The sequence below is a fragment of the Drosophila suzukii genome, assembly GCF_043229965.1.
Source record: "Drosophila suzukii chromosome 2 unlocalized genomic scaffold, CBGP_Dsuzu_IsoJpt1.0 scf_2c, whole genome shotgun sequence".
Lineage (NCBI taxonomy): Eukaryota > Metazoa > Arthropoda > Insecta > Diptera > Drosophilidae > Drosophila > Drosophila suzukii.
In genome coordinates this window covers 1,847,772-1,874,730 of record NW_027255896.1, presented here as the reverse complement: position 1 = coordinate 1,874,730, position 26,959 = coordinate 1,847,772, and the positions used below count along the sequence as shown (strand labels likewise).

At 45.5% G+C, this 26,959-nt stretch overlaps 1 pseudogene; it reads left to right on the top strand.

The window, feature by feature from the left end:
* Nucleotides 1-19,512, top strand: part of LOC139354099 (uncharacterized) — a 28,972-nt pseudogene extending 9,460 nt beyond the window's left edge.
* Nucleotides 19,513-26,959: the final 7,447 nt, after the last annotated feature.

Here is a 26,959-nt window from a genome sequence, read left to right as displayed (position 1 = left end):
TCTTTAAATGTCCGCTGGAAGTGATAACAACAAGTTGTCTATTCGACCTGCCGTAGTCCCAGGCATATCCGTAGATCCGCCCACACCCGAACTAACCGCCAAGACCTCGTCGCCCCGAAAAAGGGTCACCCGTGCAAACGTCAAAATGGCACTAACACCTTCCCAAATCGCTCTAAGCAAATTTACTGAGGTCTCAGATCGGCTGAGTGAGTTTGAATCCAGAGCAAACACTCCTTCGCCGATCCCTCCTACTCTGTCCATGTAGAACACCCGCCGCGAAGAAATACGCGCATTGTGGGACCGCATCAAGGCAGAATACGATGAATGCACCGGGTGCATAGCAGAGGCCGGAGACAGTGCAGCTGATAGTTTGCCAGTTCTCAAGGCTAAATACGGCTACTGCTATTCCGTTTATGAGAGATGTGGGTAGCGGATATGATAGCCCAGGCTCCCCAAGTTCAAGCTGTTCCTACCCAGACTTACATTCCCTCTGAATGTCGGCTGCCTCCGTGCGATACCAAGGTTTTCACCGGAGATTATCTGCGGTGGCCGACCTTTAGGGATCTGTTTACGGCCATTCGAAAACAAGCGGTTGTTAGTAAATAGCCAATTAAAAATACTTTTCAATGTGCAGTCCGTTAATCAGGAATCTGGGTCAGCTATCCGTGAACTTCAACGTACCATCCAGGGTTGCCTTACGGCTTTAGAAATGTCCGGAATTGAAACCGAAAATTGGGATTGCCTCCTAGTGTACATGTGCTCCTCCAAAATTCCTAAGCTCACGCTATCCTTGTGGGAACAGTTCGTGCACAATAAGGCAGAGATTCCGACGTGGCAGGAACTGAACGCCTTCCTTACGGAGCGTCACCGGACCTTAGAAGCCATAGACGACGTACGGCCGTCAGGCTCGAATCAATCTCTGCCAAAAACATCCGCCCCCACTGCAGCGCCTCGAAGAATAAATTCTTACGAGACCAAGGGTAGCACCCAAGCCAAAAGAATGTGACCTTTGTAAGAAGGAAAACCATCTTGTCCGCACATGTGCACGGTTCCTCCAGATGACGGTCGACGAGCGTTCGGCATACATAAAGAGGAAGCAGCTGTGTCTAAACTGCTTCGCACGAGGGCATCAGCTGCGTGATTGTGAGAGCACTCATAGTTGCTTTACGTGCCGCGGCCGCCATCACACCTTACTACACAGAGGCAAATCCTCCCAATCGCCTTCGAGTCCCGCCCCAAGACCCAGATCAAGACCAAGTACACCAGTTGCCACCGCTTCCCGGTCCACGGACTCTACAGTCCGTCTTGCTGGGCACCGCCATAATGGACATATGTCACCTGGGGTCGAATTTTAAAGCTCGTGCCTTGATAGATTCAGGATCAGAGGCAACCTTTATTTCTGAGCGCCTGTTCAAACTAATTAAGTTGCCTCACCAGATAATCCGAGCCCAAGTATCAGGCGTAAGCCAGACAGTATCCGCTGAATCCAAAAAGCTCTGTCAGCTTACCCTCCGTTCACCGACCAGGCCTGGCTTGCAAATAAACACGACGGCCTATGTTCTTCCTCAATTAGCTGGAAACCTTCCATCTTGTCCGATTCCGCAACAGTTTCGACGGGATCTTCCCGAACTGTCACTAGCGGATCCAAAGTTCTACGAGAGCGCACAGATAGATATTCTGGTCGGGGCCGACATACTGCCATCCATTCTCCTAAGCGGCACCCGGCCGAACATTTGTGGCTCTCTCCTCGGGCAAGAAACCATTTTCGGGTGGATCCTAACAGGACCCGTTCCTGCTCCAAGGGAAAATCAGATTTCCGTTTTTTCCACACGAATCTCCCACACAGTTGACACGTCCCTGGATAGGCTTCTCACCAAATTTTGGGAGGTGGAGGATCTGCCAGTAAAAGTGACAAAATCTTCCGATTTGACATGGGAGGAAAATTTTCTCCGAACGACTACGAGAGACGATAACGGCAGGTCTGTCGTAAGTCTTCCGTTTCGTGATCCTCAAAACGTAAAATCCGCTCTCGGTCACTCCAGATCCTCCGCGTTTTCGCAGTTTCTAAGAACCGAACAACGCCTAAAGAGGGACTGTCAGCTGAAAGCCAAATACGACTCCGTGATTCAAGAATATCTCGACCTCAATCACATGAAAGAAGTCCGTCCTACCCATAATTCTGCCAGTTATTACCTTCCGCATCATGCCGTGCTCAAGCCGAAAAGTACAACCACTAAGCTACGTGTGGTTTTCAATGCCTCCAGCCCTTCAGAGAATGGGGTCAGTTTAAATGATATCCTTCATGCTGGCCCAGTCTTACAGTCCGATCTAACTATCCAGATCCTGAAGTAGCGATATTTCCGATACGTCTACAGTGCCGATATCGAGAAACTGTATCGGCAGATATGGGTAGATCCGAAGCATTCCCCGTTTCAGCGCATCTTATTCCGCAACAGCGAGGGGCACATTCGAGATTTCGAATTACAGACGGTAACTTTTGGAGTCAATTGCGCGCCATTCCTGGCCATTCGAGTCCTGCAACAGTTGGCAACTGACGTGCAGCTCAGCCATCCAAGAGCGAGCAACGTCATTCGAAATCATATGTATGTAGACGATGTCCTTTCGGGAGCTGAGCCATTGTTCGCGAGCTACAAAGTGCTCTAGATTCCGCGGGGTTTCCATTGAGAAAATGGACCTCCAACAACAAAGAAATATTAGCTCATATCCAAAGCGATCATTTTCTGACAACCGACTTCCTCGAGATCGACACTGAGAGCACAGCCAAAACTCTCGGCGTACGATGGAAGGCGACGTCCGATGAGTTCTTTTTCGTCCCACCAGATTTAGCAACGGAAATGTCCCACACGAAACGCCAAGTCCTTTCCCAAATTGCCAAGCTGTTTGATCCAGCAGGCTGGCTCGCTCCATTTGTTGTGTGTGCCAAAATCTTTATGCAAGAGATTTGGCTTCAGGATCTAGGCTGGGACGATAAACTTCCAATTGAGCTGTGCCAAAGGTGGAACAGCTTTCTCCAGAGCTATTCGGTCCTATACCAGGTCAGAATACCCAGATGGGTTTCCTTCCGTCCAGAGTTCCGCGTAGAGCATCACGGATTCTGTGACGCCTCGCAAAAGGCATACGGTGCTGCGATTGTGTGCGAGTAGAAGTGGGCCATAAGACGATGGTGCACTAGCTCACGGCCAACACGCGTGTGGCGCCAGTCAAAACGGTGTCCCTTCCCAGGCTGGAGTTATGTGGGGCTCTCCTTTTGTCCGAGATGGCCGAAGCCATTCTTCCTAATATGCCGAGGCTGACCTCAAAATTCCATTGTTGGACCGATTCCACGATTGTGCTAGCATGGTTAGCCAAACCAGCGTGCCATTGGACTACGTTCGTTGCCAACAGGGTTTCGAAGATCACCGAGTCCACTGAGGCGGCCAATTGGTCGCACGTTCAATCCGAACATAATCCAGCTGATTTGGCTAGTCGAGGAGTTCCCCTTCAAGAGCTGGTTGATAACCCGCTTTGGTGGCATGGACCCACTTGGCTGCAACGTCCACGCGATCATTGGCCTAGCCAGGGAACCGAAGTGCCGGTGACTGAGATCGAAAAGCGTGCCGTTAAAGTCCATGTGGCGTCTATGCCGTCAGAAGATTTCCTAGATCGCTTTTCCAATTTAGATAGAGCTTTGCGGGTCCTCGCGTATGTCCATCGATTTGTCCAACGATGTCGAAGACAATCACCGCCTTCCGGGGTCCGTCTAGACGGACGTTGCCGCCGCGGAAGAACTCATGACGATTTGCACTCAGCGCAGGTATTTTTCTGAAGAATACCGCTGCTTGAGTCAGAAACGTCCTGTGCCCGCGGCGAGTTCGATTCTCTCCCTGAACCCCTTTCTAGATAAGAAAGGGGTAATCATGAATGAACGCCATCCGATAGTCCTGCCGTACGAATGTGCACTCTCGCGGCTTCTGGTCAAATTCACGCATCTCATTACGTTACATGGTGGCAACCAGTTAGTGGTGCGTCTCACTCGGTCCAGATACTGGGTTCCGAGAATAAAGAACTTGGTGAAGGCAGTGGTTAACTCCTGCAAGGTCTGCGTTATCCACAAAAAGAGATTGCAAGTCCAGATGATGGGAAGTTTTCCGAAAGAGCGAGTGTCTTTTTCCCGTCCGTTCACGTACACAGGGATGGACTACGCCGGCCCGTTTGATATAAAAAATTATACCGGAAGAGCTTGTCTCATTACGAAAGGGTATGTGTTGGTTTTCGTTTCTTTTTCTACAAAGGCCATCCATCTAGGGCCTACATCCGACTTAACGACTGAAAAGTTTCTTGCCGCTTTCGCTCGTTTCGTCTCTAGAAGAGTGTGTCCTCGCGAAGTCCAGTCCGACAATGGAAAGACCTTCGTCGGCGCCTCCACCGTGCTTTCCCGAGACTTCCTGCAAGCCGTTAAGGAGTCTGCGACCTATGCGTATAGTCATCAGCAGCTCACCTGGCAATTCATTCCTCCTGGGGCATCCCATATGGGAGGCCTATGGGAAGCTGGTGTCAAGAGCTTCAAGACCTTGTTTTGCAAGTCCACCGCTACACGCAAGTACACCTTTGAAGAGCTGTCCACCCTCCTAGCGAGAATCGAAGCTTGTCTGAATTCCAGACCGCTATCTCCCATGTCCGAGGATGCAACTGATCTCTTAGCGTTGACACCAGGGCCCTTTCTTGTTGGTGGACCTCTTCTATCCATAGTGGAACCTGAAGTAAAGGGCGAATCCAAGTCCATTCTGAACCGGTGGCAGCACTTAAAGTCTCTCCATCAACAATTCCGCACTCGATGGAAGGATGAGTACCTTAAGGAGCTCCACAAGCGCAACAAGTGGCAAGTCCCCACAGAAAATCTGCGTGTTGGCGACCTGGTCGTCATTAAGGATGACAATTTGCCCTCAAATGAGTGGCGACTCGGAAGAATAGACTCCGTTTTTCCGGGAGACGATGGCAATGTCCGCGTAGTCGACATTCGTACGACACGCGGCATTGTCAAACGTCCAGTGACCAAGGTGGTTCTTCTTCCAAGAGAGCCGCCCAAAACTACCTCGTAACGAGCCGCGTTTCTTACACACCTTAGTCCGTAGCCATTAACGTCATTGTTAATCAGCCCTGTTTGTTTTTTCCTTATCCACATTCTAAACAGGAAAATGGCTCCCCGTCCACGTAGCGCTCAGGCCTTGGACAGCAGACGTAGTAGAGGTACTCAGTTCTACCGATGCCGAGTCTGCCGCGGAATCCATCCTCTTCGGAAGTGTCAGAGGTTCCTAAAGCTGAACGCAGAGAAGCGGCTGCGGGCAGTTCTCATTAACAAGTACTGCGCGAACTGTCTCGCACACGAGCACTCCTCTGGGAGCTGTCGGAGCGGTGACCGGTGCAGAACGTGCAACCGAAACCATCACACGCTGCTGCACATGCACGACCTTGTTTCCCGGAAAAAGTCCGGCTCCAAGCAAAAGTCCCGCTCCAAGCAACAGCCCGCTTCTCCGCAGCGTTCGCGCCGACAAGATCCGCCAACTCGCCAAACGCCTGCCCCTCCACCGCGCTCAGCATCCTCGACACCAGCTCCGTCGCTAGCCGCACTTCTCCAGCGTCATAGCGTCAATGTCCACCCGACTGCTGTGGTGATCGTCGAGACCGGAGAGAAGACGTTCGACACCGCCGCACTCATCGATCCGTGCACCCCGACGAGCTCCATCGATGCATCCCTGGCCGCCGCGTTTCGTTTGCCGACAACAAACGTGGGCGATGAGAGCAGGTCGAAGGTCGACGAGGCCATCAAGCTGGAGGTGGTCCTCAAGATCGAGCCGAACGTGCGCATCCGCACCCCCATCCGTGCGCTCAGTGAGAGCGTCGTCCAGAAATTTCAGGAGCTACCGCTCGCGGATGAGCGTTTCCACCGGCCAGCCACTGTTTCATTGATCCTGGGCGCGGACGTCTACCCGAAGGTGATACAGCCGGGCTTCCACGTGGTCGACGAGGGACTGCCAGTAGCCCAGAAGACGGTGTTCGGGTGGATCGTCTCCGGCGCCTGTACGCAGGCTTGAGGCGTAGGCGACTGGCCGAAGTTCCGTCTCCTTTTATTTTTTGCAACGCTAGCGATTGCAAGGGGGCCGAATGTTCAGGCCCACTGTCCGGCGAATCTGGACTGGCCCTGCTATCCAGCTGCACCGCTTTACCGCTCTCCCGCTCTCTCGCGCTCCCGCTCTCCTGCGCTGTTCCTAGCTCCCTCCATGAAGTCTCCGCTGCGCTTTGGAGCGCAGAGCGGAGCTTAGACTAAATTAGTTAAATTTTGGAGTTCAAACTGAAATAAACCGCGGTCGCACCCCCGCCTACTTTTACCAGTTAACTTTTTTCTCGAGTACATTCTTTTCGATCTAGGGGCAAATACGCGTTTCAAGTGGTTTCTCCCCTACAGCTTCCGCCGCACCAGCAGCCAACCGCACCAGCAGCAAACCGCCGAAGCCCAGCGCAGCAGCCCGCCGACGCCGCCAGTTTCCCGCTGTCGCCTCCCACGCCATTCCATCAGCGCCACCACGGTACCCCGCTACCCCCCGGCTAACACTTTGATGCATTCGAGCCGATAAGATAAGTAAAGCTTTTCGTCTTATTAATTGCCGGTCTGCAGTCAGCCACTCGAAAATATAATTCGTTTGTGTTTCTGTACGATTTGTCCAAAATCCTAGTCCGATTAAATCCGACGACGGCAACTAAGAATTACTTCGCCATTTTTTCCTTCGATTTTCCTTTTGCTACGTGCGGCCATATTGCCAATTTTTTCCGACTCCTTTTTTTAATTGCATTTGGCTGCTCATCCATACTTACATACACATATACAAAATCGAGAAAAAATTCCAAGCTTAGAAAAAATATTGTCCAAATATAAGCCAAGCATACAGTGAGAATTATTAAACCTTTCAAGATTTTTCTCACTGTATATCCGCCGCCGCTAAAATACTTGCATATATTTTTTCGTTTTTCCAAATGCAGTCCGTACACAATAAATCGAAAACTTCCACAACAACACATACCCCGCCGGCAATAATTATTTAATAAATTTAAAACCGACGAAAATGACATACATGCAAATATCTACATACATACAAATATCATCATCCATACAAATATCTACATATATACAAATATCTACATACATACAAATATCTACATCCATACAAATATCTACATATATACAAATATATATATACATACAAATATTTACATCCATACAAATATCTACATACATACACATACAGTCACATATAATTTTTAACTCCACCATCTCGTTCCGACTAATTAAAGTTTTCCGTCGGCCATCCGGTCAAAAATAACAAAATAAAATTACACCAACCGACGTGAAAATTTTTTGGTCATTGTGTTTTATTTACCATTAAACTTTTTAGTATTTTGTTTGGTATTTGGTATTTACTCCGTAAAATTTATTTTATTTAAACGAGAAAAATACCAGCACTTCACTGCATGCATAGCAACCTCCGTCCACCATTTTTTTTTGGTATATTTTTAGTATTTTTCCCTCGGAATATTAAATCAAATGAAAGCAATACTCCAATATTAAATAATCAACCGATCGCATCCTCCGGCCAACAAATTTTGGTATTTTTTCTTCATTCAGAAGTTTAAATCAAGGGTACTATATATATACACATAGTTGGTATTTTTCCCCCTCAATTTATCCAAACGCAAAAAAATACCAGCAAAAATATACCAAGCTTGATCCCAACCATAATACATACACCAAAAGGGTTAAATATTGTAGTATTACTTCTCAACGGGTGATTTTCGAACTCCTTACTCACCGTTCCTAATCCGTATTATTGGGTTTAATTCCGCAAAGTAACCAGGTCGGTACTTGCTTCCAATTTCTATTTCCACTACCGATCCACTACTTTTTTTGTCGACACCTCGTTCCACTGTTCCAGAAGTGGGCCAGGTTTCCTATTTATCCGACATAAACAAAGGCGAGCAGATTCTCTTTAAATGTCCGCTGGAAGTGATAACAACAAGTTGTCTATTCCACCTGCCGTAGTCCCAGGCATATCCGTAGATCCGCCCACACCCGAACTAACCGCCAAGACCTCGTCGCCCCGAAAAAGGGTCACCCGTGCAAACGTCAAAATGGCACTAACACCTTCCCAAATCGCTCTAAGCAAATTTACTGAGGTCTCAGATCGGCTGAGTGAGTTTGAATCCAGAGCAAACACTCCTTCGCCGATCCCTCCTACTCTGTCCATGTTGAACATCCGCCGCGAAGAAATACGCGCATTGTGGGGCGCATCAAGGCAGAATACGATGAATGCACCGGGTGCATAGCAGAAGCCGGAGACAGTGCAGCTGATAGTTTGCCAGTTCTCAAGGCTAAATACGGCTACTGCTATTCCGTTTACGAGAGATGTGGGGCTCAGATCGCGGATATGATAGCCCAGGCTCCCCAAGTTCAAGCTGTTCCTACCCAGACTTACATTCCCTCTGAATGTCGGCTGCCTCCGTGCGATACCGAGGTTTTCACCGGAGATTATCTGCGGTGGCCGACCTTTAGGGATCTGTTTACGGCCATTCGAAAACAAGCGGTTGCTAGTAAATAGCCAATTAAAAATACTTTTCAATGTGCAGTCGGTTAATCAGGAATCTGGGTCAGCTATCCGTGAACTTCAACGTACCATCCAGGGTTGCCTTACGGCTTTAGAAATGTCCGGAATTGAAACCGAAAATTGGTATTGCCTCCTAGTGTACATGTGCTCCTCCAAACTTCCTAAGCTCACGCTATCCTTGTGGGAACAGTCCCTGCACAATAAGGAAGAGATTCCGACGTGGCACCGACGTGGACCTTAGAAGCCATAGGCGACGTACGGCCGTCAGGCTCGAGTCAATCTCTGCCAAAAACATCCGCCCCCACTGCAGCGCCTCGAAGAATAAATTCTTACGAGACAAGGGTAGCACCCAAGCCAAAAGAATGTGACCTTTGTAAGAAGGAAAACCATCCTGTCCGCACATGTGCACGGTTCCTCCAGATGACGGTCGACGAGCGTTCGGCATACATAAAGAGGAAGCAGCTGTGTCTAAACTGCTTCGCACGAGGGCATCAGCTGCGTGATTGTGAGAGCACTCATAGTTGCTTTACGTGCCGCGGCCGCCATCACTTCTTACTACACAGAGGCAAATCCTCCCAATCGCCTTCGAATCCCGCCCCAAGACCCAGATCAAGACCAAGTACACCAGTTGCCACCGCTTCTGGTCGGGTCCGACATACTGCCATCCATTCTCCTAAGCGGCACCCGGCCGAACATTTGTGGCTCTCTACTCGGGCAAGAAAACATTTTCGGGTGGATCCTAACAGGACCCGTTCCTGCTCCAAGGGAAAATCAGATTTCCGTTTTTTCCACACGAATCTCCCACACAGTTGACACGTCCCTGGATAGGCTTCTCACCAAATTTTGGGAGGTGGAGGATCTGCCAGTAAAAGTGACAAAATCTTCCGATTTGACATGGGAGGAAAATTTTCTCCGAACGACTACGAGAGACGATAACGGCAGGTATGTCGTAAGTCTTCCGTTTCGTGATCCTCAAAACGTAAAATCCGCTCTCGGTCACTCCAGATCCTCCGCGTTGTCGCAGTTCCTAAGAACCGAGCAACGCCTAAAGAGGGACTGTCAGCTGAAAGCCAAATACGACTCCGTGATTCAAGAATATCTCGACCTCAATCACATGAAAGAAGTCCGTCCTACCCATAATTCTGCCAGTTATTACCTTCCGCATCATGCCGTGCTCAAGCCGAAAAGTACAACCACTAAGCTACGTGTGGTTTTCAATGCCTCCAGCCCTTCAGAGAATGGGGTCAGTTTAAATGATATCCTTCATGCTGGCCCAGTCTTACAGTCCGATCTAACTATCCAGATCCTGAAGTGGTGATATTTCCGATACGTCTACAGTGCCGATATCGAGAAAACGTATCGGCAGATATGGGTAGATCCGAAGCATTCCCCGTTCCAGCGCATCTTATTCCGCAACAGCGAGGGGCACATTCGAGATTTCGAATTACAGACGGTAACTTTTGGAGTCAATTGCGCGCCATTCCTGGCCATTCGAGTCCTGCAACAGTTGGCAACTGACGTGCAGCTCAGCCATCCAAGAGCGAGCAACGTCATTCGAAATCATATGTATGTAGACGATGTCCTTTCGGGAGCTGACTCCGCCGAGGACGCTAAGTCCATTGTTCGCGAGCTACAAAGTGCTCTAGATTCCGCGGGGCTTCCATTGAGAAAATGGACCTCCAACAACAAAGAAATATTAGCTCATATCCAAAGCGATCATCTTCTGACAACCGACTTCCTCGAGATCGACACTGAGAGCACAGCCAAAACTCTCGGCGTACGATGGAAGGCGACGTCCGATGAGTTCTTTTTCGTCCCACCAGATTTAGCAACGGAAATCTCCCACACGAAACGCCAAGTCTTTTCCCAAATTGCCAAGCTGTTTGATCCAGCAGGCTGGCTCGCTCCATTTGTTGTGTGTGCCAAAATCTTTATGCAAGAGATTTGGCTTCAGGATCTAGGCTGGGACGATAAACTTCCAATTGAGCTGTGCCAAAGGTGGAACAGCTTTCTCCAGAGCTATTCGGTCCTATACCAGGACAGAATACCCAGATGGGTTTCCTTCCGTCCAGAGTTCCGCGTAGAGCATCACGGATTCTGTGACGCCTCGCAAAAGGCATACGGTGCTGCGACTGTGTGCGAGTAGAAGTGGGCCATAAGACGATGGTGCACTTGCTCACGGCCAACACGCGTGTGGCGCCAGTCAAAACGGTGTCCCTTCCCAGGCTGGAGTTATGTGGGGCTCTCCTTTTGTCCGAGATGGCCGAAGCCATTCTTCCTAATATGCCGAGGCTGACCTCAAACTTCCATTGTTGGACCGATTCCACGATTGTGCTAGCATGGTTAGCCAAACCAGCGTGCCATTGGACTACGTTCGTTGCCAACAGGGTTTCGAAGATCACCGAGTCCACTGAGGCGGCCAATTGGTCGCACGTTCAATCCGAACATAATCCAGCTGATTTGGCTAGTCGAGGAGTTCCCCTTCAAGAGCTGGTGGATAGCCCGCTTTGGTGGCATGGACCCACTTGGCTGCAACGTCCACGCGATCATTGGCCTAGCCAGGGAACCGAAGTGCTGGTGACTGAGATCGAAAAGCGTGCCGTTAAAGTCCATGTGGCGTCTATGCCGTCAGAAGATTTCCTAGATCGCTTTTCCAATTTAGATAGAGCTTTGCGGGTCCTCGCGTATGTCCATCGATTTTTCCAACGATGTCGAAGACAATCACCGCCTTCCGGGGTCCGTCTAGACGGACGTTGCCGCCGCGGAAGAACTCATGACGATTTGCACTCAGCGCAGGTATTTTTCTGAAGAATACCGCTGCTTGAGTCAGAAACGTCCTGTGCCCGCGGCGAGTTCGATTCTCTCCCTGAACCCCTTTCTAGATAAGAAAGGGGTAATCAGGGCATGCGGCCGCGTAACGGCCTCCGACAGTTTGCGGTATGATGAACGCCATCCGATAATCCTGCCGTACGAATGTGCACTCTCGCGGCTTCTGGTCAAATTCACGCATCTCATTACGTTACATGGTGGCAACCAGTTAGTGGTGCGTCTCACTCGGTCCAGATACTGGGTTCCGAGAATAAAGAACTTGGTGAAGGCAGTGGTTAACTCCTGCAAGGTCTGCGTTATCCACAAAAAGATATTGCAAGTCCAGATGATGGGAAGTTTTCCGAAAGAGCGAGTGTCTTTTTCCCGTCCGTTCACGTACACAGGGATGGACTACGCCGGCCCGTTTGATATAAAAAATTATACCGGAAGAGCTTGTCTCATTACGAAAGGGTATGTGTTGGTTTTCGTTTCTTTTTCTACAAAGGCCATCCATCTAGAGCCTACATCCGACTTAACGACTGAAAAGTTTCTTGCCGCTTTCGCTCGTTTCGTCTCTAGAAGAGTGTGTCCTCGCGAAGTCCAGTCCGACAATGGAAAGACCTTCGTCGGCGCCTCCACCGTGCTTTCCCGAGACTTCCTGCAAGCCGTTAAGGAGTCTGCGACCGATGCGTATAGTCATCAGCAGCTCACCTGGCAATTCATTCCTCCTGGGGCATCCCATATGGGAGGCCTATGGGAAGCTGGTGTCAAGAGCTTCAAGACCTTGTTTTGCAAGTCCACCGCTACACGCAAGTACACCTTTGAAGAGCTGTCCACCCTCCTAGCGAGAATCGAAGCTTGTCTGAATTCCAGACCGCTATCTCCCATGTCCGAGGATCCAACTGATCTCTTAGCGTTGACACCAGGGCCCTTTCTTGTTGGTGGACCTCTTCTATCCATAGTGGAACCTGAAGTAAAGGGCGAATCCAAGTCCATTCTGAACCGGTGGCAGCACTTAAAGTCTCTCCATCAACAATTCCGCACTCGATGGAAGGATGAGTACCTTAAGGAGCTCCACAAGCGCAACAAGTGGCAAGTCCCCACAGAAAATCTGCGTGTTGGCGACCTGGTCGTCATTAAGGATGACAATTTGCCCTCAAATGAGTGGCGACTCGGAAGAATAGACTCCGTTTTTCCGGGAGACGATGGCAATGTCCGCGTAGTCGACATTCGTACGACACGCGGCATTGTCAAACGTCCAGTGACCAAGGTGGTTCTTCTTCCAAGAGAGCCGCCCAAAACTACCTCGTAACGAGCCGCGTTTCTTACACACCTTAGTCCGTAGCCATTAACGTCATTGTTAATCAGCCCTGTTTGTTTTTTCCTTATCCACATTCTAAACAGGAAAATGGCTCCCCGTCCACGTAGCGCTCAGGCCTTGGACAGCAGACGTAGTAGAGGTACTCAGTTCTACCGATGCCGAGTCTGCCGCGGAATCCATCCTCTTCGGAAGTGTCAGAGGTTCCTAAAGCTGAGCACAGAGAAGCGGCTGGGGGCAGTTCTCATTAACAAGTACTGCGCGAACTGTCTCGCACACGAGCACTCCTCTGGGAGCTGTCGGAGCGGTGACCGGTGCAGAACGTGCAACCGAAACCATCACACGCTGCTGCACATGCACGACCTTGTTTCCCGGAAAAAGTCCGGCTCCAAGCAAAAGTCCCGCTCCAAGCAACAGCCCGCTTCTCCGCAGCGTTCGCGCCGACAAGATCCGCCAACTCGCCAAACGCCTGCCCCTCCACCGCGCTCAGCATCCTCGACACCAGCTCCGTCGCTAGCCGCACTTCTCCAGCGTCATAGCGTCAATGTCCTCCCGACTGCTGTGGTGATCGTAGAGACCGGAGAGAAGACGTTCGACACCGCCGCACTCATCGATCCGTGCACCCCGACAAGCTCCATCGATGCATCCCTGGCCGCCGCGTTTCGTTTGCCGACAACAAACGTGGGCGATGAGAGCATATGCACGGCGACGATTCGTTCGAAGGTCGACGAGGCCATCAAGCTGGAGGTGGTCCTCATGATCGAGCCGAACGTGCGCATCCGCACCCCCATCCGTGCGCTCAGTGAGAGCGTCGTCCAGAAATTTCAGGAGCTACCGCTCGCGGATGAGCGTTTCCACCGGCCAGCCACTGTTTCATTGATCCTGGGCGCGGACGTCTACCCGAAGGTGATACAGCCGGGCTTCCACGTGGTCGACGAGGGACTGCCAGTAGCCCAGAAGACGGTGTTCGGGTGGATCGTCTCCGGCGCCTGTACGCAGGCTTGAGGCGTAGGCGACTGGCCGAAGTTCCGCCTCCTTTTATTTTTTGCAACGCTAGCGATTGCAAGGGGGGCGGAATGCTCAGGCCCAGGCTCTCCCGCTCTCTCGCGATCCCGCTCTCCTGCGCTGTTCCTAGCTCCCTCCATGAAGTCTCCGCTGCGCTTTGGAGCGCAGAGCGGAGCTTAGACTAAATTAGTTAAATTTTGGAGTTCAAACTGAAATAAACCGCGGTCGCACCCCCGCCTACTTTTATCAGTTAACTTTTTTCTCGAGTACATTCTTTTCGATCTAGGGGCAAATACGCGTTTCAAGTGGTTTCTCCCCTACAGCTTCCGCCGCCCCAGCAGCCAACCGCACCAGCAGCAAACCGCCGAAGCCCAGCGCAGCAGCCCGCCGACGCCGCCAGTTTCCCGCTGTCGCCTCCCACGCCATTCCATCAGCGCCACCACGGTACCCCGCTACCCCCCGGCTAACACTTTGATGCATTCGAGCCGATAAGATAAGTAAAGCTTTTCGTCTTATTAATTGCCGGTCTGCAGTCAGCCACTCGAAAATATAATTCGTTTGACTTTCTGTACGATTTGTCCAAAATCCTAGTCCGATTAAATCCGACGACGGCAACTAAAAATTACTTCGCCATTTTTTCCTTCGATTTTCCTTTTGCTACGTGCGGCCATATTGCCAATTTTTTCCGACTCCTTTTTTTAATTGCATTTGGCTGCTCATCCATACTTACATACACATATACAAAATCGAGAAAAAATTCCAAGCTTAGAAAAAATATTGTGTAAATATAAGCCAAGCATACAGTGAGAATTATTAAATTTCTAGTGTTCTGCCAATTCAGGCCCCCAAAACCTTTCAAGATTTTTCTCACTGTATATCGGCCGCCGCTAAAATACTTGCATATATTTTTTCGTTTTTCCAAATACAGTCCGTACACAATAAATCGAAAACTTCCACAACAACACATACCCCGCCGGCAATAATTATTTAATAAATTTAAAACCGACGAAAATTACATACATGCAAATATCTACATACATACAAATATCATCATCCATACAAATATCTACATATATACAAATATCTACATACATACAAATATCTACATCCATACAAATATCTACATATATACAAATATATATATACATACAAATATTTACATCCATACAAATATCTACATACATACACATACAGTCACATATAATTTTTAACTCCACCATCTCGTTCCGACTAATTAAAGTTTTCCGTCGGCCATCCGGTCAAAAATAACAAAATAAAATTACACCAACCGACGTGAAAATTTTTTGGTCATTGTGTTTTATTTACCATTAAACTTTTTAGTATTTTGTTTGGTATTTGGTATTTACTCCGTAAAATTTATTTTATTTAAACGAGAAAAATACCAGCACTTCACTGCATGCATAGCAACCTCCGTCCACCATTTTTTTTTGGTATATTTTTAGTATTTTTCAAATGAAATCAATACTCCAATATTAAATAATCAACCGATCGCATCCTCCGGCCAACAAATTTTGGTATTTTTTCTTCATTCAGAAGTTTAAATCAAGGGTACTATATATATACACATAGTTGGTATTTTTCCCCCTCAATTTATCCAAACGCAAAAAAATACCAGCAAAAATATACCAAACTTGATCCCAACCATAATACATACACTAAAAGGGTTAAATATTGTAGTATTACTTCTCAACGGGTGATATTCGAACTCCTTACTCACCGTTCCTAATCCGTATTATTGGGTTTAATTCCGCAAAGTAACCAGGTCGGTACTTGCTTCCAATTTCTATTTCTCCGATCCACTACTTTTTTTGTCGACACCTCGTTCCACTGTTCCAGAAGTGGGCCAGGTTTCCTATTTATCCGACATAAACAAAGGCGAGCAGATTCTGACCCAAGAAAAAAGGTCATTTCTCTTTAAATGTCCGCTGGAAGTGATAACAACAAGTTGTCTATTCCACCTGCCGTAGTTCCAGGCATATCCGTAGATCCGCCCACACCCGAACTAACCGCCAAGACCTCGTCGCCCCGAAAAAGGGTCACCCGTGCAAACGTCAAAATGGCACTAACACCTTCCCAAATCGCTCTAAGCAAATTTACTGGGGTCTCAGATCGGCTGAGTGAGATTGAATCCAGAGCAAACACTCCTTCGCCGATCCCTCCTACTCTGTCCATGCTGAACATCCGCCGCGAAGAAATACGCATCAAGGCAGAATACGATGAATGCACCGGGTGCATAGCAGAAGCCGGAGACTGTGCAGCTGATAGTTTGCCAGTTCTCAAGGCTAAATACGGCTACTGCTATTCCGTTTACTAGAGATGTGGGGCTCAGATCGCGGATATGATAGCCCAGGCTCCCCAAGTTCAAGCTGTTCCTACCCAGACTTACATTCCCTCTGAATGTCGGCTGCCTCCGTGCGATACCGAAGTTTTCACCGGAGATTATCTGCGGTGGCCGACTTTTAGGGATCTGATTACGGCCATTCGAAAACAAGCGGTTGTTAGTAAATAGCCAATTAAAAATACTTTTCAATGTGCAGTCCGTTAATCAGGAATCTGGGTCAGGGAATCTGGGAACAGTCCCTGCACAATAAGGCTGAGATTCCGACGTGGCAGGAACTGAACGCCTTCCTTACGGAGCGTCACCGGACCTTAGAAGCCATAGACGACGTACGGCCGTCAGGCTCGAGTCAATCTCTGCCAAAAACATCCGCCCCCACTGCAGCGCCTCGAAGAATAAATTCTTACGAGACAAGGGTAGCACCCAAGCCAAAAGAATGTGACCTTTGTAAGAAGGAAAACCATCCTGTCCGCACATGTGCACGGTTCCTCCAGATTACGGTCGACGAGCGTTCGGCATACATAAAGAGGAAGCAGCTGTATCTAAACTGCTTCGCACGAGGGCATCAGCTGCGTGATTGTGAGAGCACTCATAGTTGCTTTACGTGCCGCGGCCGCCATCACACCTTACTACACAGAGGCAACTCCTCCCAATCGCCTTCGAATCCCGCCCCAAGACCCAGATCAAGACCAAGTACACCAGTTGCCACCGCTTCCCGGTCCACGGACTCTACAGTCCAATATTAATTCGCGACGGGGTATAGATCCGTCTTGCTGGGCACCGCCATAATTGACATATGTCACCTGGGGTCGAATTTTAAAGCTCGTGCCTTGATAGATTCAGGATCAGAGGCAACCTTTATTTCTGAGCGGCTGTTCAAACTTATTAAGTTGCCTCACCAGGTAATCCGAGCCCAAGTATTAGGCTTAAACCAGACAGTATCCGCTGAATCAAAAAAGCTCTGTCAGTTTACCATCCGTTCTCCGACCAGGCCTGGCTTGCAAATAAACACGACGGCCTATGTTCTTCCTCAATTAGCTGGAAACCTTCCATCTTGTCCGATTCCGCAACAGTTTCTACGGGATCTTCCCGAACTGTCACTAGCGGATCCAAAGTTCTACGAGAGCGCACAGATAGATATTCTGGTCGGGTCCGACATACTGCAATCCATTCTCCTAAGCGGCACCCTGCCGAACATTTGTGGCTCTCTCCTCGGGCAAGAAACCATTTTCGGGTGGATCCTAACAGGATCCGTTCCTGCTCCAAGGGAAAATCAGATTTCCGTTTTTTCCACACGAATCTCCCACACAGTTGACACGTCCCTGGATAGGCTTCTCACCAAATTTTGGGAGGTGGAGGATCTGCCAGTAAAAGTGACAAAATCTTCCGATTTGACATGTGAGGAAAATTTTCTCCAAACGACTACGAGAGACGATAACGGCAGGTATGTCGTAAGTCTTCCGTTTCGTGATCCTCAAAACGTAAAATCCGCCCTCGGTCACTCCAGATCCTCCGCGTTGTCGCAGTTCCTAAGAACCGAGCAACGCCTAAAGAGGGACTGTCACATGAAAGAAGTCCGTCCTACCCATAATTCTGCCAGTTATTACTTTCCGCATCATGCCGTGCTTAAGCCGGAAAGTACAACCACTAAGCTACGTGTGGTTTTCAATGCCTCCAGCCCTTCAGAGAATGGGGTCAGTTTAAATGATATCCTTCATGCTGGCCCAGTCTTACAGTCCGATCTAACTATCCAGATCCTGAAGTGGCGATATTTCCGATACGTCTACAGTGCCGATATCGAGAAAATGTATCGGCAGATATGGGTAGATCCGAAGCATTCCCCGTTTCAGCGCATCTTATTCCGCAACAGCGAGGGGCACATTCGAGATTTCGAATTACAGACGGTAACTTTTGGAGTCAATTGCGCGCCATTCCTGGCCATTCGAGTCCTGCAACAGTTGGCAACTGACGTGCAGCTCAGCCATCCAAGAGCGAGCAACGTCATTCGAAATCATATGTATGTAGACGATGTCCTTTCGGGAGCGGACTCCGCCGAGGACGCTAAGTCCATTGTTCGCGAGCTACAAAGTGCTCTAGATTCCGCGGGGTTTCCATTGAGAAAATGGACCACCAACAACAAAGAAATATTAGCTCATATCCAAAGCGATCATCTTCTGACAACCGACTTCCTCGAGATCGACACTGCGAGCACAGCCAAAACTCTCGGCGTACGATGGTAGGCGACGTCCGATGAGTTCTTTTTCGTCCCACCTGATTTAGCAACGGAAATCTCCCACACGAAACGCCAAGTCCTTTCCCAAATTTCCAAGCTGTTTGATCCAGCAGGCTGGCTCGCTCCATTTGTTGTGTGTGCCAAAATCGTTGTGCAAGAGATTTGGCTTCAGGATCTAGGCTGGGACGATAAACTTCCAATTGAGCTGTGCCAAAGGTGGAACAGCTTTCTCCAGAGCTATTCGGTCCGTGCACCCCGACAAGCTCCATCGATGCATCCCTGGCCGCCGCTTTTCGTTTGCCAACAACAAACGTGGGCGATGAGAGCATATGCACGGCGACGATTCGTTCGAAGGTCGACGAGGCCATCAAGCTGGAGGTGGTCCTCAAGATCGAGCCGAACGTGCGCATCCGCACCCCCATCCGTGCGCTCAGTGAGAGCGTCGTCCAGAAATTTCAGGAGCTACCGCTCGCGGATGAGCGTTTCCACCGGCCAGCCACTGTTTCATTGATGCTGGGCGCGGACGTCTACCCGAAGGTGATACAGCCGGGCTTCCACGTGGTCGACGAGGGACTGCCAGTAGCCCAGAAGACGGTGTTCGGGTGGATCGTCTCCGGCGCCTGTACGCAGGCTTGAGGCGTAGGCGACTGGCCGAAGTTCCATCTCCTTTTATTTTTTGCAACGCTAGCGATTGCAAGGGGGGCAGAATGTTCAGACCCACTGTCCGGCGAATCTGGACTGGCCCTGCTATCCAGCTGCACCGCTCTACCGCTCTCCCGCTCTCTCGCTCTCCCGCTCTCCTGCGCTGTCCCTAGCTCCCTCCATGAAGTCTCCGCTGCGCTTTGGAGCGCAGAGCGGAGCTTTGACTAAATTAGTTAAATTTTGGAGTTCAAACTGAAATAAACCGCGGTCGCACCCCCGCCTACTTTTACCAGTTAACTTTTTTCTCGAGTACATTCTTTTCGATCAAGGGGCAAATACGCGTTTCGAGTGGTTTTTTCCCCTACAGCTTCCGCCGCACCAGCAGCAAACCGCAGAAGCCCAGCGCAGCAGCCCGCCCACGCCGTCGCCTCCCACGCCATTCCATCAGTGCCACCACGGTACCCTGCTACCCCCGGGCGTACAAGCAGCATAATCATTCCACAAACACATATAGGTATGCCACATCGAAATCCCATTTCTTTTAACCAAGCTTTTGGCTTTTAAAGTTCAAAAGGAGGCCCATTTCTCTTAACCTTCGCAAAATTAATCAATAGTTAATCAATGACATAATAAATACGGTGAATATGTTGAGTACCATTAAAGTTAAATATTTTTATGTGGATAACAGCCTAATCATTCCACAAGTCAATAAAAGTAAACCATATCGAAACCCAATTCGTTTTGGCCAAGTTATGGGCTTTTAAAGATTAAGAGGAGGCCCATTTCTGTACGCCTTCGCAAAATTAAAATCAATAGCATAAAAACGGTGAAAATGTTGACTACCTTTAAAGTTAAATATTTTTATTAAGATAACAGCATAATCATTCCACAAGCACATAAAGGTATGCCATATCGAAATCCGATTTCTTTTGACCATCTTATGGGCTTTTAAAGTTCAAAAGGATGTCCATTTCTCTAAACCTTCGCAAAATTAAAATCAATGACCTAAAAACGGTGCAAATGTTGACTCCTTTAATGTTAAACTTTTTTATGCAGTAACAGTGAATGCATTCCAAAAGTCCATAAAGGTATGCCACAAAGAAATCCGAGTCCTTCTGACCAAGTTATCGGCTTTTTAAGTTTAAAAGGAGGCCCATTTCTCTAAACATTCGCAAACTTATGTTGACTACCTTTAAAGTTAAATATTTTTATGCAGATAACAGTGAATTTATTCCACAAGTCCATCCAAGTTATGGACTTTTAAAGTTTTAAAAGGAGGCCCATTTCTCTAAACCTTCGCAAAATTACAATCAATGACATAAAAACATTAAAAATGTTGACTACCTTTAACATTAAATACTTGTAAGCAGATAACAGCAAATTCATTCCAAAAGTCCAAAAAGGTATGTCATACCGAAATCCGATTCCTTTTGGCCGAGTTATGGGCTGTTAACGTTTTAAAGTAGGCCAATTTCTGTAATCTTTCGCAAAATTAATATCAATAACGTAAAAACGGTAAAAATATTGAATAGCTTTAAAGTTAAGTATTTTTATTCACATAACAGCATAATCATTCCACAAACACATTAAGGTATGCCATATCGAGATCAGATTCCTTGTGACCAAGTTATGGGCTTTTAGAGTTCAAGAGGAGGCCCATTTCTCTAAACCTTCGCAAAATTAAAATGAATGACATAAATACGGTTAAAATATTGACTACCATTAAAGTTAAATATTTTTATGCAGGTACCAGCGAATTCATTCCACAAGTCCATAGAGGTATGCCATATCGAAATCCAATTCCTTTTGGCCAAGTTATGGGCTGTAAAAGTTTGAAATAACGTCCATTTCTGTAAACCTTCGCAAAATTAAAATCAATGACATAAGAACGGTGAATATGTTGACTACCCTTAAAGTTAAATATTTTTATGCAGATAACAGGGAATTCATTCTACAAGTCCATAGAGGTATGCCATATCGAAATCCAATTCCTTTTGGCCAAGTTGTGGGCTTTTAAAGTTTAAAAGGAGGCCAATTTCTGTAAACTTTCGCATAATTAAAATCAATAACAAAAAACGGTGAAAGTGTTGACTACCGTTAAAGTTAAATATTTTTATTCAGATAACAGCACAATCCGATTCCTTGTGACCATGCTGTGGGCTTTTAAAGTAAACCTTCGCAAAATTAAAATCAGTGACATAAGAACGGTGAATATGTTGACTACCTTTAAAGTTAAATATTTTTATGCAGATAACAGCGAATTCATTCCACAAGTCCGTAAAGATATGCCATATCGAAATCCGGTTCCTTTTGACCAAGGTATAGGCTTTTAAAGTTTAAGAGGAGGCCCATTTCTTCGCATAATTAAAATCAATATCATAAAATCGGAGAAAGTGTTGACTACCTTTAAAATTAAATATTTTTATTCAAATATCAGCATTAACATTCCACAAGCACATAAAGGTATGCCATATCGAAGTCACTCTAAGCTTTTAAAGTTCAAAGGGAGGCCCATTTCTCTAGGCCTTCGCAAAATTAAAGTCAATGACATAAATACGGTGAAAATGTTGACTACCTTTAAAGTTAAATATTTTTATGTGGATAACAGCAAAATCATTCCCAAGTCAATAAAGTATGCCATATCGAAATCCGATTCCTTGTGACCCAGTTATGGGCTTTTAAAGTTTAAGAGGAGGCACATTTCTCTGAACCTTCGCATAATTAAAGTCAATAACAAAAAACGGTGAACATGTTGACTACCGTTAAAGTTAAATATTTGTATTCAGATAACAACAAAATCATTCCAAAAGCACATAAAGGTATGCCATATAGAAATCCCATTCCTTTTGTCCAAGCTATGGGCTTTTAAAGTTCTAAAGGAGGCCCATTTCTCTAAACCTTCGCAAAATTTAAATTAATGACCTAATAAAGGTGAAAATGTTCATTTTAATAATGCAAATAGGTGTCAAAATAATTCATAGTAATTCTCATAGTTTTCTTATATTGTTTTTAGAGTATATAATTTTATATTTATAAAGGAAAAAAATAGTTATAATCTAAGTTATCAAAATTTAGATGAACAAAATAGTCGTACGATAGTATGTATTTAGGATATTAGGATTTCAATTTCCGTATCTTTAGTTAACAATAGGGCGCAAGTATATATATAATTTGGGGGGTTCAATTCATTTAAATATTCTTACTGCAAACTGACTCTTTATTTTTTATATAATTTTCCAAGCGTGATCGTTGAGCTCAAGGATGACGGTGGTTGATGAGTGCCATATTAGGGAATCAAAAAGATTTATAGTAAACAAGGCCTAATATTAACTAGAAATATACTTCATTATTTTGTTTTCATACCCTTATTCAACGTACCATTCTCGACACTATATTTAAGTTCCAAAATTAACGTAAAGGCTAAATCTAAAATCGAAATATTATTTATAAAAGAAAAAAGGTCTCGAACAGCAGTCCATCTCTAGCAGCAACAGTTTTGGAGCATTTGCCTTGCGCATACAGCTTCTGTTTTAAAGCCACTCCCGTAGCCACATTGGCACATTTTGAGAGGCGGCGATGTGTTGGCCAAAACTGATTTTAGCGAAGCGTGATTGTCATCCGAGTTCCCTGAAGACGATCAGGAGTGGTACAGGTCACAATTATGGGGTCATTGGAGCACTATTTCTTCTTGTTGGTGGGGTTGCTCTGACGGTTTATGTAATCATGACCACGTGCAGCTTACGACCTTTGATCCGGACATTGATTCGGCGTGGAGAATAAGCCTCTCCGATAGCTCTGCGGTTCCACTAGCAAATAAAACCTGGCTTAGTTATTTCCAATTAAAAGTCCCTCGTCGAAAAGTATCAGGCCCTCAAAGGGGCCAGGCCTTGACCGGCAACTCCCGAGTAGAAAAGATATTTATTTTTTTAATCCCTTTTAACTGGTAAGGTGATGTGAACGATTATTTGGATTGAAGTATTAAATAATAGATTCCGGGTGACACGAGGTTGCTTAATGTAATAGATTTTGGACAACTTGTATTCGCACTTGTGTTCACAATGACTCGATCGACGGTCATGAAATTGTCTTTTAAGAGTTTGTGCAGAGCTGCCAACACCGAATTACTCAAGCCGGGGCGATAACGGAGGAATCATACGATTTTCTACCTGCATGTTACCCGATTATTGCTTATCTATGATATATGAGCGTTTTTCCCCGATGCACTCTTGCAAGGCGAAGCTTTCTGCATATGAACCATAAAATGTCTTATACTTCAGAAGTTTCACTCAATGCAAATTATAAAGAGAACATTAAGAGCAGAGGTATTTGTACTTTCTATTTAAACTGACCACTACAACCAGTTTGCGAGTGCTAGTTATAGCTAGCAATGAGAAAACAGAAAGAAAGACAGTTTCTTATGTTCTTACCTCGATACATTTTAGATGAAAAATTCCTAACTTTTTACCTTGTTCATTTGATAACTAATAGTAAGACGAACCTACCTTACGTTCAACAACGGGTGATACAAAGACTTGTGCCAATTTTGCACTAAACTATTTGATTGCACTACTTTGGCAAAAATTTCGAGCTAATACTTCATCACCTTCTTTAAAACTTATATTTCTACTACGCAAATGTGCCGATCATGTGCCTCGGAAATGTTTTGACGTGCGGCTATCCGCATGGTTTGAAGCGCATCTGGATATCCTGTTCTAGTATCCCCCGAAAGTAATTGAAGTCGACGTAGTATCTCATAATCTTTCCCGTTTAATAACATATTTTGCCCAAATGTTAACGATATGGGGAATATCCCGTATTTTGGTGAACGCTGGATCTTAATGCTGCACTAATTTCTGGTAACTTAACATCCCAAGTGGTGTGATCCTGCTTTATATAGGCCCGTATTGCTGCCAAAACTGATCTGTTTAGCCGCTCGCTGGCATTAGCCTGAGGCGAGTAAATCGCGGTACAAGTATGCTTAACTGTAATAGTTTAAACGTGTAGGATTTTCCATAAAGCCCAAATAATATAAGTCCAATTCATTTCAGTTAGATATCCATTTGGATGATTTTTATTTGGTTGTATTCGGAGCAGAGCAGCCATTGTTGCCGCTCTGAGCTCAAAAGAGTTTATTTTCAAACTTAATTTACTTAGGAGCTAAGGAGGTCTGAGTCTCATAGCGGCGCTGCCAACAGCGGCAGCGGAGAGACGGCCTATATATTCTTAAGTATATAGGTATGCTCACTTAGTCTGAAGCGCGGAGGTATATGTATGTACTTGAGTTTGGCTGAGCGGCCGGCGTGTGCAACAGAATGCTGACACTTGCACTTTCTGTGTACGCCGCCGATCGACTCATGTTTCGGCCACTTAGGTTTTTGACCGAGCCTTTACGTGATATATTTATGGAATAAAATTTGATTATGAAGTAAAGAGTTTTAATCTATTTTTATGTACTATTTATTTTTTATTTTTATTATTTATTATAGTTATGTTATCTCTATCTCCTATTTGTTCTACCCTATAAGGACCTGTACATTTTGAATCTAACTTATGTCCTGTTTCATTTTTCAATAAAACCTGATCTCCTATTTTTAAATCGAAATCTAAACTAGTTTTGTCGTAACTAATTTTTTGTTTTAACTTATGAGATTCTAGCATTAGTCTAGCTCTCTTAATTGCCTGTTCTAATCTAAATTTGGATTCCTTAGCATAATCTTCTATATTATAAAGGGGCTTTATTTTATCTATGCTATTAAAATGTTTTGTTAGATTTGAAGTTATACCAAAAACTAGCTCATATGGAAAATAGTCATGTGCCATAGATGGAGTTGTATTAAAACAATAGACGAAGTATCGAAGCCATACATCCCAATCTGTTTTGTCAACTGAGATGTATGAACGAATGAACTCATTGAGTGTTCTGTGGCTTCGCTCCACGGTACCTACAGTCTGGTGGTGGTGTACAGTTGAAGTTACGTTTTTAATATGTAAGTATTTACATAGATCTTCAATAATTCAATTTTTATATTCTGTTCCCATGTCCGTAATGAACGTCTTCATTGGACCGTACTTTAGAATAAAATCTTCAAATATAGCTTTTGCTACTGTTTTTGCACTTTTATTTGGTATAGGTATAGCTACTAGGTATTTAGTTAAATCGCAGATGAGTGTTACTGCGTATTCGTTTCCATTATTAGATTTTGGAAGTGGACCAATAGTATCTACAATTACTATATCAAAAGCTCTTTGTGGAGTTTCGGTTATAGTTAGTGGGGTCTTAGTATGTTTAGTCGTTTTCGACTTTTGGCATTTAGGACATTTCTTTATGTACTCTTTTATGTCTTTGGACATATTTTTCCAGTAATAGTGTCTCTGGACCTTGGCCAAGGTTTTTGTAATGCCTGAATGACCACCTTGTATTGGATCATCATGGAATGTAGACAATATAGCTTCTTTTTCTTTATAACTTTTGATTACGGTCACCGGTTTGAGTAGCGCTACTCTCAATGATTTCAATATATTATTGCCCATAATTTTAAAATTATCAATTGAAACATGTTCAAAGATATTTTTCCACGATGCCACTTTGAGTTGGCTGACTTTGTGATTGCCGGCCTGCTTTTCAAGCCTTTGAAAGAATTGACCTAAGTCAATGGTTCCATTAGTATACAAATAGCTAACATCGTATCTTGCTGTAATTTTCTTTCCGTGCTTAAATAAACACATTTTATTATTTACATGCAAGGTCACTACTTTACGTACTTCATCATTATTAATGACTTCATATACGTTGGGCTTTGAAGCTTTTTCTATAGATTGCTTATGCATTCTATTTGATCTTTTCCTGCGCAGGATTTTTGTCTACTTTGGTTTCTGGTAGTATCTTTCAGAATTGTATTGCTTGTTTGTATATTTTTTAAGTCTGTGATGGTTATTCTAGAGAGCGCATCGGCTACATAGTTATCTTTACCCTTTAGATACTCTACCGTAAAATTATATTCCTCCAATTCGAAGTCTCATTCGTGTTAGTTTGGAACTGGGATTTACCATTGAAAATAAGTAGGTAAGTGCTCTATGGTCTGCTTTGACAGTGAAGTGTCTACCATAAATATATGGTCTGAAGTGTGTTATTGCCCAATGAATGGATGCTAATTCTTGTTCTGTAGTGCTGTTGTTGCTCTCACCTTTCGTAAAGGATCTTGATGCGTATGCCACTGGAAGCTGTAGTCCATTTTTGTTTTGAGTTAGGACTGCTCCACAAGCGTATTCGCTAGCATCTGTGATTATGCAAAATTCTTTGCTAAAATCTGGGTATTGCAACAGAGTGGGATTTATTAATGCTGATTTAAGATGTTCGAAGGCGTTTTGACATTGTGTTGTTCATTCGAATTTTACATCTTTCTTACATAATCTTGTTATGTGACGGGAGTATTCAGCAAAATTCTTTATAAAACGTCGGTAATAATTGCAAAATGCAATGAATCTTCTATCGCTGTCCGCATCATGTGGGACTGGATAATTTTTAATTACGTCGTATTTTTTGTCGTCGGGCAAGATTCCTTTATCTGTGCATTTATGTCCTAAGAAAGTGACTTCATGCATAAAAAATGAACATTTTTCAGGATGTAACTTCAAGTTGTGTTTCCTACATTTCTCGAAAACATCAGTTAAGTTCTTGAGCATATGTTTTTCGGAAAAACCTATGACTATAAGGTCATCCATATAAAGAAATGCTTGCGAAGGTTCTAATCCAGAGAAAGCTATAGTCATTGTTCCTGAACGGTTGCAGTCTTTAATAACCTCTCATCATTAGGCGCATAATGCCATCTCTATCCTATGTAATATAATATCGATATACATATATATATATACCATTTTTCGATTCTGGCAACGCTGCTACGACAGCGTCTTTTTGTGAAATTCATACCAGTATCAAATAG